Genomic DNA, 12,900 nt, shown 5'->3' with positions numbered 1-12,900 from the left:
TAGTCAGAAATGCATGCTGCTGTCTTCCCAAAGAATTAGAGGGAGCACAGTACCGAAATCTTTCTCTCATCTTTTCCCTTCCCTGCCCACTCTATTCATGAACAACGCCCACGTGTCTGTGTGACTTCTTGACATTTTAACAAACTTCATCATTTTGTACAGTGTAAAAAAAAATGCATGTAGTCCTTACTCAGATGATTTATCCCTTGAAATTATGGAAATTATCCCATCACATTGTAGTTTATACTTATTTTTAAATGTGATGATTTGAAGGGACTTCCCTGAAAAATCTGATAAAAGCAACATTCTTAAAAATCAAAATATCAGTATGCCCAAGAAAGCTTTGACATAAATTCAAAATTGACTATTTCTGTCATAAAAGGGCAGTGTTTATTGTAGTTTGCTTTTAATTGCTTTCATTACCAAGACTCCTAATGACCTCAAATCTTTTCTTATCAACATTTGTACTTTTCCTAAAACTGAAAATACTGTTTTCAATTCTTACTTTACAAAAACCATTTTTGGTCAAGGCAACTATATTAGCATAATACTTTGACAAAAATTCAATACATATAGCTACTATTCACATTTTAAAAAATAAAAAAAAATACTATCTTTTTAAAAAAATCTCAAGTTCAGAGAATAAATTTGTCAGGAAGGCAAATCCCATGATAATTATAGCAACAGCAAAAAGATTTTTACAAATATTAAAAACAAGGATTGACAAAGTAAAGGATTGGTCAGGATAATAAACCCACCAACCAGAGACTATGTAAGTAGCAGCCTTCCACTGTAAAATTACTAATCCTAGTACATTACACAGTTGATATATGCCAACCTAAAATGCCACATATGGCATACCTAACTCACTATCAGTTTGTGTTTTCATATACAGTGCCATTCTAGTTTTTAAACACCATGCCAAATACCCAAGTTTAACTCAAGATAAACTTTTGAGAGGAACACACCGTTTCTTAAACAGACTAGGTACTCCCTTCAGAAGGCTAAGTGTAAAACATGACTTTAAGGAAAACATGACTGAAAATTTTCAGAACAGATGATACATTAAAATATAAAATAGTATATCATTGTACAGAAGGAGTTTATAAAAAAATTAAACTTAACTGCTAAATCAAAAATTTCATTGCATTCTTTCTCATACATAATTATATTTGCTCTGCAAAAAAATGTATGTAGTCCTTGTCTGTGTTATTTATCACTTCGTAAACAAGTCATGAACTCATGTGGATGTCAATTTTAAGGCAATGAGACTTTTCTTATGCTTCCTTTTGAAACTGAATTCAACCTTGAGTTATACAACTGGCATTATTGAATTATGAATAGCACTTAAATAAAGATTACACAGTGAATATTTTTATTTTAAATCCCCATCTGGTGCTTAATGTCACTTCAGCTGTTCAATTTTTTAATGTTTCTCCACACCAGTAGCCAATGATTTCACAAATCAGTATAAAATGCTAAACAGACTTTAATCTCATTTTGTAAATGAAAAAATAGTGCCATATTCTTCAGTCACTTTTATAATAACTCATCTGAACTATAAGCTTATCAATAAGATTCATTCTTCTAAGAAAGAGTTTATCAATGCTGGAAAATCCTGGTGACTCTCAATTAAACAAAATTCTAAACAAACTTACTACATAACAGAGTACCTACTAATAAATAAGTGGCAAGTTTCTATTTCCATTAATATAAAATACCAGTGTTTCTAAAAAATACCAAAGCTTCAGTGTTTAAATGGCTTCAAACTCAAATATAAAAATAGATGTACATTGTATAAATCCCTAAATTTCATAAAATTAAAATTGAATTCATCATTTTATACCATAAAATCTAGAAAGATTTACATATTGAAAAATTCAGAACATGAGAAAAAATTTTACCAGGTATATGATTCTAAACTGCTATGAATAAGAAGTAAACTAGTAAAAGAAACCATTCAGGTCAGTAACTCTAAACAGACAATGCTATATGTAAAAGTGAGCAACTATTAAATTCAGATTTCTGCCTCCAGAGTTTAGTGCAAAACGGTCTTCACTAATATTTGTCCTTCTTTAGGTCCCTACATTGTTTTTTCTTCCACACTAGGCAAATATTTGCTGAATTCAGCATAACTCTTACACTTCTTAACATCTTTTTCCATCTTTCTAGTTACCTCATGTTTCCCTCTGTCATTTGTCTTCTTAATAAATAAGTCTTTCATTCTACCTATATGTCCTAGGAAGAAAGCCAGACTCTTCAGTCTAATACTCAATTCTGCTTTTAGACAAATAGGGCAACCTTCCCTCTAAAGTACAAATAGCACAATTTAAATAGAGACAAACAGACTTAAGAAATAACCCTTGCTAATGAGTTTATCAAAGATGAATATTTTTCAGTCAGGCCATTTTGTTCATATGTAACATACTGTCTCTTATCTGTAAAAATATCTATAATGCCTCCCTATGACCCCTACCTCCAGTCCCTTCTCTTGCCAACACACACACACACACACACAGCAAAATCCATTTTATCTGAGAAAATACAAACTACCCTTGGAGTCTTAAATATACCAAGATTTTTTTCATACCTTTATGTCTGTATATTTTTCTATCTCTGTGCTTTAAATGACCTTCCACCTTTGTCCACCATGCAAACTAAAAATGCAACTTTCAAAATCCTGTCAGCTCCTCTATGAATTCTTCTTTGAAGTTGAACCTCTCTCTCCGAAGACCCTGCCACTCACTGACAGAGGTAATTTCAACATGTAGATGTAATTCTCCCATTGAATGTTTATGAAAACTTTATTATAACCAGGTTTTCATCTTTTTTTTTTTTTTTGTCTCTTCCTGCTCCATAGGTTGAGAGTAAGATCTGCAGGGCATTGCACACTTAGTTCTAACCCCAAAGAGAACACACAGAGGTCTATCAAACTTAAAGTCAGAGCATATTGTTGGCCTAGAAGAGCAGGGGAAGCAGCCAGATAAAGAAATTCTAGGGTTATTTTAACCAACTGTTCTCTAGTGGTTCTTACAATCTTCACAACTAGGCATCAGGAATGAAAGAGAGTACATCTTTTAAATCTTTAGATATTTCATCAGTTTTAATTATAATGGTAAAAATCAAATGATGTATTAATATAAGAAAAGCACTAGCATTTCATGTATTTCAAGTTTTTCTTGAAATTTTAAGTGTTTAGAAAGTAACTCTCCTAAAATTTTAATTACTTGTATAATAAACACCTTGATATTTCAAGCTAGTCAAACTAAGCAAATAAGTTATATTCAACCCCAACAAATGTGGAGAAGCTGATGTAAAAAGATTTTAAATAAAATATTTAGCAATCATACTTTTGATAGTGTATCACTTTGATTTTCCAGGTGTTCAAGAAATACCATAAGCGGGCCGGCGCCGCGGCTCACTAGGCTAATCCTCCACCTTGCGGCGCCGGCACACCGGGTTCTAGTCCCGGTCGGGGCACTGATCCTGTCCCGGTTGCCCCTCTTCCAGGCCAGCTCTCTGCTGTGGCTAGGGAGTGCAGTGGAGGATGGCCCAAGTGCTTGGGCCCTGCACCCCATGGGAGACCAGGAGAAGCACCTGGCTCCTGCCATCGGAACAGCGCGGTGCGCCGGCCGCAGCGCGCTACCGCGGCGGCCATTGGAGGGTGAACCAACGGCAAAAGGAAGACCTTTCTCTCTGTCTCTCTCTCTCACTATCCACTCTGCCTGTCAAAAAAAAAAAAAAAAAAAAAAAAAAAAAAAAAAAAAAAAGAAATACCATAAGCGGTTTCTGTGCTCTCTATCACTTGGGTCATATAGCCATAAATTAACTATAATGTGATGTAGCCATGACCTTTTATATTATAGGTACTTTTAATAACTTTATTAATTGCTAAATCTTAATTAAGCTCATGTTGCTTAAGTCAGGGTATTTTAATGATGTTCTTCATTTTAGAGGTACCTTTGAATATTCCATAAAATTAGCTTTAAGTTTCCTCCATGCAAGATGGCATACTTAAAAAAGAAGGCAAAAAACTCCTCTGTCATTCTCTACTCTTCCTCTTTAATACCTAGTCTATACCTATCATTCCACTCCAATGCATTTCTTGTTTTTTTTAATTTCTGAAATCATTATTTCACCTATCCCAAAATACAGGTATTACACACACACACACACACACACTCCATCAATAAATTAGAAGAGTAGTGAAAAATTAAAGACAAGACTGCCTTCTACACAAACCATATTGACACTACTTGAGTACTTCAGAGAAAGAATCTCAGATTGCTCATTCATTCACACATCCTTTCAGATTTCCAGTCAGTAAAGCACAGAGGTATTTTGAACACAGAGCAGTAGGCAGGAAGAATAACATAAATTCTCCCACATCAATGGATCCTAATCCAGTTATTCAACTAACGTCGGTAAAAACTATGACAAAAGATTTTTTTTCGTTTTGTCTTGTTTTAGTTTAAAGCTGTAGAAGGAAAAGTCTTCAAAATCACGTTAAGTACCTTTGTAATTACATTAGAAAGTAGTCCTTAAGCCTATAATGCAATGAAAACAACATCAGAATTCTAATTAACTGAGAAGTGGACCAATTTAAGACTAGACAAAGAGAGAAAATACTGCGTTTCTTTATTTTTTTTTTTTTCAAATTAATCATCATGGTATAGCATAGCTACATTCTTACTTAGGTTGTCTTACAATTAGCCCTGTGTTTATTTTTGAATCATAATATTTGCCCTTTTTAAAGCAACTGTTATGAATGCATAGAAAAATGTCATACTTAGGGAAGGAATGTGAACATGGAAAAAACATAGATTCTTGAAATAATCCTTGAAAACAAAATTTGACTTAGAAATTCTACTATTCTAAAAAATCAAAGTGAATACTGTTTAGCCAAAAATAAAAAAAATTACATACATAAGGAACATATAAGCAAGAAAAAAATGTTAATGAGGAAAAGTAACAAAGCTGCAGAAACAAATCACCCTAAAAACATGGCCATTTTCAAATGTATAAATATAGGAAAAGAAAAAATGACTAAGCAACATCTTCTAAGAAATATAATTAATCAGATCTTTTTTTTACAAAAACACATTACAATGAGGAAAGAACTCCCTGTTTTTGGTCCTGTGGTGTGGCAAATCAACTTTTAAAAAACTGTAAAATAACTACTGGGACTTCATCCTACTTTGTTTTTTATTTTGTTGTTCTCTTTTGTTAAAGAACATACTCATTTTAAAAAACTAGGTGTAGAAAAAAAGTTAGGGACTTTTCTCCTCTGTCATATCCACATAGAAGAATGAAGAAAAACTAGAGCAAATCTAAAAGAAAAATAAAGAACCTACTACAAATGCACCACAGATTCAGAAATTATATTTAAAAGTCAGAGGAAAATGGTTGTCATTAAAAAAACTTTGCATAAATTTAATCTTTTGATGCCTTCATCTTCTCAACTGTCAAGTGAAGATTCTGGAAGAGATCATATGTAAGCTCCACATCACTTTCGCCCAGTTCCACAATTCTACAATTTGTCCAAATGCTTCCAACAGAAAGCCTCTTAGTTACTTAATAATGTCATCATTTAATCTTTGACAAAGATGCAATATAAAAACTTGAAAGCAAAATTTAAGGAGACACGGGACGCACAACTTCTCGTGGCAAATAAAATCACACCTATATTCCTTTAATGAAGAAAAGATACTTTTAAAAAGTATTTCAAAGATGAGTATGATGAAAATTAAAGTGCTAAAATATTTAGCAGCAAAAAACAAGTAAAAAGAAAACAGCACCATGCACTCCATCCCCTACCACTATGTGTAACAGAAACCCATTACACCATTTCTTTTTTTCCATCACTCCTCCCAAATCACTGGATCTTAAAAAACCAGAACCATGGCCCAATCTAACTCCCAGAGCAGCAAATTATTAACTGGTTGAATACAACCATCTTCTTTGGGATTAAAATGGTTTTTAAAAACTGAATAAGCTGAGAACCATCATTTATTATGTCATAGAAGGAAAGAGGATTTCAGATCTTAGTTAATAACTAATTCATTGCTTGAAAATATATCTTATGAATAGAATTATGGGGACTTCGATGTATAGCTAATTTTCAAAAATATTTTAGAACAAAAAGTTATTCCTCAAAACTTCAAAAAAGATGCTCAGTTTCATAAGGAAAATAAGACACATTCTCTAAAATTGAAAAATTTACTGAGTTCAGAATAAAATTCCTTATAAATTGAAAATTTACTGAACATCAGTAAGACATAAAAGAACTTGAACTAAGAAATAAAAATTTAACATTAATTTTAAGTATCTATATAAAATTATCTTGAGAATGGACAAAAATGTTTTACTTTCCACACCAAATAATCTTACCTGTATCATTTTGCTGTTAAAAAACTCAAGATACTGATTTCATTTTTCATCTGGTCCTGTCAACGATGCTATGACAGGCCCTGCAGGAAGCAGCAAAAGATCAATGATGGAGTGCAGATAGAATGTGTTTTCATGATCAAGATTTGTCATGGAAAAGGATATCCATAGAGTGTTCAAAATTTAGCAAATACTGAACATATCTCCAAAGTTTACGAGTTTATATAATACTCTTTTTTTCCACTATATAATCTAAAAACATGTTTTATAAATTTCTTCTTTATCAAAACTTAAAAAATTATAGTGAAGTATATATGTGAAATTTTAAAGTATCATTTTTTATTGGTAAGAATTGAAAAGAAAATAATAGTTCATGACATCAAAAATGAAAACTTTGATTAAAAAATGAAATGATATATGTACAAAAGTACTGGAATGTTTTTCTTGACCTCTAGAGAGCATTATCTGAATCTTACTTCTCTTAATTATTATAATTGCCAATAAATGATCAACAATCCATAATTGAATTAAAATAAAAATAATTTTCTTGCACGCAGTATCTTCAGAATCAAATAGTTACTGCCAATATTGGTTACAAAAAAAAAGAAGAACCTTCAAAAAACACATAACTGTTAGAAAACGTGTTAGGAAAAAAATAATCTGAGCAACACCAAAATTTAATTCCCTTGAGTAACTGACAAATTATATTCAATGGATACCAAAAAAATCTGTCAAATTACTAAAGCTAATAAAACTACAAAATTGCTTCACAGAGACTCCAGATTGTTTTTGCTGTTTATATTACAAATTACCTTAAAATAGCAGTGTATCTTGCCAGATTTAGCTTAAAGACATTATAACCTTAAGAACTGTTTTCACTAAAGGGCCAATTTCTGATCAGGACTGTGGTAAGAGACAACTCTCATTACTGGGAATAATATTAGCACACACAATAAACTTCTGTACAATCATGGAAGCACATTCTTAAGTAACTACTGCAAACAGGTAGAGTCATTAAAAACAACAGACTAACTTCAGGCTTTTAGCTGACTCAATTTTAATCTGCTTATAATAAATTGTGGTAAGGAATCATTTAATCATTTCAATAGCACTCTTATATTATGTGCAAACATCTTTAAAATATTTTAATATGATGTAACTATCACATTGGCACATTTCAAAATATAAAGTTCCCTAGCCAAAGTCCTGAACATACTAAAAAGATATAACTTAATTTTACAAGGCTTATTTTTCCTATAAAAGTAAACAGATGTTATTCTCAGGTAATAATTTTAAAAGAACCACATAGTATTCCCACTTATTTCCACTCACTCATGCATTAAAAATGTACTTGGAGAATAGAGAAATTTTCAATGCTTCTGACTTAATGATACTTTCTGCTTATTTCTAGACCTAAACCTCCCATCCTTTTCTTAGGGTTATTCTATTGGATGCATGGTAAATCATTTTAGCTTCAGTAATTCCATTTTAAAAACAACCTAGTCTTTAAATGGAGAGATGAAGAAAATGGAAACTTCACCAACCTAAACATCAGAAACTACTGAAAAGTACTGCTTCATTTCCTGCATGCTGCGTTTTATGCCATGACACTTCAGTCTCTGAGGGTCAGGGTAATTAAGCTCCATAGCAGCTGTAGTGCAATGTGAGACACACACGGCTGTACTTCCCAACAGTCCATTCCAATTACCTGTAGTATTCCAGCACTGGACAAGTGACAACCAACCTCTTCTCTCTAGTCACTTGTTCCCGTTGGTCTACTGATAAATGTTAGAACAAACTAACCTCTTTTTGGAAAAGACTGCAAAGCTGAATGCACCTGCTGCAGGCTGCAATGATGAGTCCCAGAGAGATGTTTGTCAGTCAGATCTCTGCAGATGTTGTTTAACTTTATGCTAGAGCTGTATCCAAAGATGGAAATGAGATGGCAATCAAGCACGAATCTCCCACCCTCATCCTGCTCCCCCACCAAGCTTTATTTTGAAAAGCTACATTTGCTCACAAAAGTTGTGATTTAAAAGATAGTTCCACTAAACTGGAAACATAACTAAGACTAAACTAGGCGGTTTTAAAAAGAAATGTTTATTAGGTGCTAAATTTTAGGTAATACACTGCATCATAAATGTTCAACTAATGCCATTGTGTCACTTAATAAAGAATTTTTAAAACAAATTGTCTTAAGTCAGAGCAAAACAAAATATATTAACAATAAAATACATGAGTGGGTTTTTGATTGATGGTTTGTTGGTTGTGATTTAGTAGTATCACACACTTCTTAGTGTTTCCCAGACACAGATCATTTTTTCTTTTCGTTTATTATATGAAACATAAATGATACATAAATATTGAACTATCTCACTCAACAGCTGTGTGCACTATTTTTAAACTATCCAAGGAATCCTGTAGGTGATACCTGCAAGGCAATGCTGCTAGATGTATTTCCTTACAATGTCCCAAATTTTAAATGAGCTATTTTTCCAAAACCCAGAAGCCCTGAAATGGTAAATTTCGAAGTAACATTGCGCTATTTGATGCATGAAAATACCAACATTATAATGATGTTCCATAACTCAATAAACCAATGATAGAAGGCAAAACATCAGAATGAAATAAAAAATCAAATAAAATGAAAAATCTCAGGCCACGAAACATTTGCATGCCTGAAGGGTAAAAATCATAACTTTGGAAAAATATAGTGTTAACATAGATTGTGTTATGACAACAATGTTTCTTCAGATATTCAGCTTTCAATTAAAGTAAGAAAATATTTAATAAAAAGAGCAAATTTCCATAGAGCTCCTAATGTCTAAGTGAAAGATGAGATTAATCCTTCAACTAAGGATAAGAGAGACAAAATATAAAGTAATCTATAGCAGTATATAGTATGTCAAATGCAAACATTACAACTTTAAGATTTAAAGAAAAATATGTATCAGCAACTCTGTGATCATACGGGAACTAAAAGAATAGTATGATATAATGATAACTCTCCTATGAAACCCACCCAATAATGTTGAAAATTATACTACTATATTTTCTCTACTGTTAACAGTTCTATTTCTCTATTAATTTTGTTTTTGAAATGTATACCGGTAAGTTTCTAAGGTATTTTGCATCTAAGATCAAAGAACAAAGTACAGACTGCAACTTTGAGAAACTAAAAGATTAATATTCACATGTTCTACCAATACTGTTATACTCTTCCCTAAACAATATCAACAGAAGCACTGCATTTTAAAGTTCATTAGCCTATGAATTTAAAAAAAAAATCATTTGTTTGTAATCCTATTTCTAAACATTAAATTGACCATTGAATTATTTCCCAATAAAAGCAGTGTAGGACATTTCCCTCTTAAAATAATTTTTACTTATATTCTGCTTTTCCATGATTTTAAAAAATGTATTGTACAGCTTGTGATTTCAAGACAAAGCAACATTCAGGTTGAACAGCAATGAAACCAAGACATAATGGATCTAAGAATAATGAATTTAAATTTTAAATTAAGGATCATAAAATGAAATAATATATATTAAATGCAATCCTATTTTATAACCTACAAATATGAAAACAGTAAACATTACACACAAAAACATTCCAATATCATAGTGAAGGATTCCTATTTGACCGATACAATGAATATCTCCAGTGTCATATGACAGAATAAAAATAGATGTACTACAAAGTGTTCTAAAATCTAAGGTACAGAAGAAAATACTTATTTTATACATCCTTTTCTACTCCCAACCAATAAGGTATTCAGTAAGCTTTTCTGATTTCCTCTTTGAAACTTCCATTACAGAATTTTAACAGATAAAATCTCCTATTTATTAAGGAAAACAAAAAACATCTTCAGATACCAAATATAAAAATTAGAAAAAAACTATCACCTTTCAAAAAAATGAGTATATTTCCCAAAATCAGAAAGGTCTTTTTTCCTACAAGGGAACTTTATATAATATAATTATAAAAGGATATATAAATAAGCCCAATTCAGTAGATCTAATTAAGTAAGAAAAAGAGACATATTTCTAAACCACAAGTAATAAGTCAATATTCTCTAAGATTAGATTTTTAAAAGTAAATGAATTATACAAGATAACAAAAAATAAATCTAATAATAGATTATGTTCTTTTGATTAAAGTAATTGAAAAATGTACTTTATAATTCCTTATCATATGATTTTCTTATTATTTTATTCAGTATTTAACATGTTGAAAAACATAATGTAGTTGTGCAAATTCTACATTCATACCAACCAAGTGCAAAAATCTTTTCTTCATTTCAGTGAAAATTTTTTAAATTACTCAGAAAGGCAGAGTTGCTTAAAGTTACTTGAAAGATATAACCTGAGCCAAAAAAGAAAACAAAAAAGGAAAAACAATTTTGAAGAGATCACTTTGGCCATAATTGTTTTTAAATATATTTCAATAGAGGTGAAATTTATTGAAATATCCTTAAAGTGTAACTGTATTCTGTCATACATCCAGTAGTATCTGAACTAAACCTTATGAACACAATATCATTCTTTTTCAATACTTAGGTAATTTGAATAGGTCTATTAGATTATAAAACCAAAGTACACTTTTCCCCAAATATACTTTCTTATCAAATGAGAAACAGAAAAATGCTTCATGAAATAAACACCAGGCATATTCATGCTAATAAAACAATCATAAACATATTCACACAAAGGGCTTCTGAATTATTGCATAATCCTCAAAAAAACCCTTTATAACTAGACAATATGAATCACAGCTTTATAATTTTGCTGACTTGACATGTGCAAGGTAAGTATTCCTTATATGTATCTGAGTAAGACAAGTTGAAAGGAGCCTACAGGCTGTTGTTGAAGAATACCAGTACCTTGGGTAATTCCACAGGCTTGTGGTCAAAATGTAAAAGAAACACCACTAAAATTAAAATCTATCGGAAGAAAAGAGATGTATCTTTTCAAACAGGTAATAACCTGGTTAAAATCATATTTTAATACTAACTGTTCAGAATTCTTAAAGCTTCTCAAAAACTACAATGCTTTATTTTATCCTTAAAATTGACTCCACAGTGTGTGATTGGTTTCCACCTGTTACAGGCAAAGGATAAGCCTTCTTTTATCCGACAGACATTTCAACTCACATTTGAACAGGTTACGTCACCACACACACAAAATTTTATTCAGCACATTCCAGCTTCCCATTTTTTCCAATGGATGTCCTTGCTCTATACAAATAACATGCCTCCGAACTATAAATAAAATAAGCAATTTCAATGTAATAAGAAAAAATGCACAATTAAGTAGACTAAACACAAAAGATCTAATTCTCAGTGCACCCTTTCCAACCCACAGAAAATAAACTATATTCAAATGAAAAGGCATTTAATTTACTATTTGGAATATCCTTGATAAACACCAATTTTCTGTAACATCCCTGCACATCTGATACCACCTCATGTATAATGCAAAAAAGCTATTTCATTTTCATCTATTGACAGTGAATTTAATTTACCATTGCAGCTCTTTTCCTAGAACTATCATATTATTAATTCTGCAATCAAGCTCTTTTTGAGTGCTTTTATTTCTACTAAGGGTTTTCGGAATTCCATATTGATTTTTTTCATCATAATATACCTTTTAAATGTATGAATATGAATTTGTTAGCAAACTTTCCTAATGCATAAGGAAAGTTTCTCAGACAAGAAAAGCCATCTGCAAAACTACACTCATAGGAACAAACTTTACAGAGCTATTATATTCAATAGATCGCATGTGTTTTAATTTGATAAAGGTATGTTAAGTCAAAATGCTACATTTAGTTTATATAACTAAATGACAGTTTCAACCACTGCAAAACCTTCTTATCCAGTATAATGGTCCATTCTCCCACCAAGCTATTGGCTTCGAAAAAGAAGTCCTCCAAATGTTTTTGCTTACGTTCATGCCAGATGTCTTTTCTGTATTAAAGTACTCTTAGTGAATTAGAGCACTAAAAGCAAATCAGCTTTCTTTTCCAACAGGAAAAAAAAATAAGCAGTTATCAGTTCCCTCAGCATTGAACCAATATTTTTATAGCCATAAAGCTAAAATCACCCCCAAAAATGGCGGCAAGCTAGATCTACGTAAAATCAAATCAGCTAATAACATCTTAACTATAAGAAGCACTACTCAATTAGGAGACTTCTCCATTAAACTTAAAATGCGTACATTAAGTAGCAAAATGATGAAAAATGAAAGAAAAGATGAACATGCAGAACTGTGTAACACTTGAAATAATAAAACACACTGAAAAGTAAAAATAAAAAAAGATACCACCTAGGAAACTTGCCATATTCCAATAGTTTACTGTACCAACTGTTAAACATATTTTAAAACTGTTACACACATTTTAAGCAATAAAGCTCTTAAGTAACATATTTTGCAATATTATCTTACTTCTTATATAACAATACAGATTTCCTTATTCCAATTACATTAAAATCACAAAATTTTAAAAATCTG

General features: G+C 31.3%; 1 protein-coding gene across 6 annotated transcripts in view; it reads right to left on the bottom strand.

Annotated features, from left to right (window-relative positions):
• The window catches only part of NOVA1 (NOVA alternative splicing regulator 1), a 159,022-nt gene that overhangs the window by 143,050 nt on the left and 3,072 nt on the right, over window positions 1-12,900 (bottom strand). The window contains exons 2-3 of one of the 6 annotated variants that reach the window (XM_062205337.1): window positions 8,191-8,306; window positions 6,391-6,470 (exon numbers count right to left, since the gene is read on the bottom strand). The exons of the other annotated variants lie outside the window; for them this stretch is intronic. The gene's annotated coding sequence lies outside the window, so the exon portion shown is untranslated. The remainder of the gene's footprint in view (window positions 1-6,390; window positions 6,471-8,190; window positions 8,307-12,900) is intronic. 6 annotated transcript variants of the gene reach the window in all.

The sequence above is a fragment of the Lepus europaeus genome, chromosome 11, assembly GCF_033115175.1.
Source record: "Lepus europaeus isolate LE1 chromosome 11, mLepTim1.pri, whole genome shotgun sequence".
NCBI classification, from domain to species: domain Eukaryota; kingdom Metazoa; phylum Chordata; class Mammalia; order Lagomorpha; family Leporidae; genus Lepus; species Lepus europaeus.
Note: the sequence above shows the minus strand (reverse complement) of the source record. Positions and strands in the feature narration are given on the sequence as shown.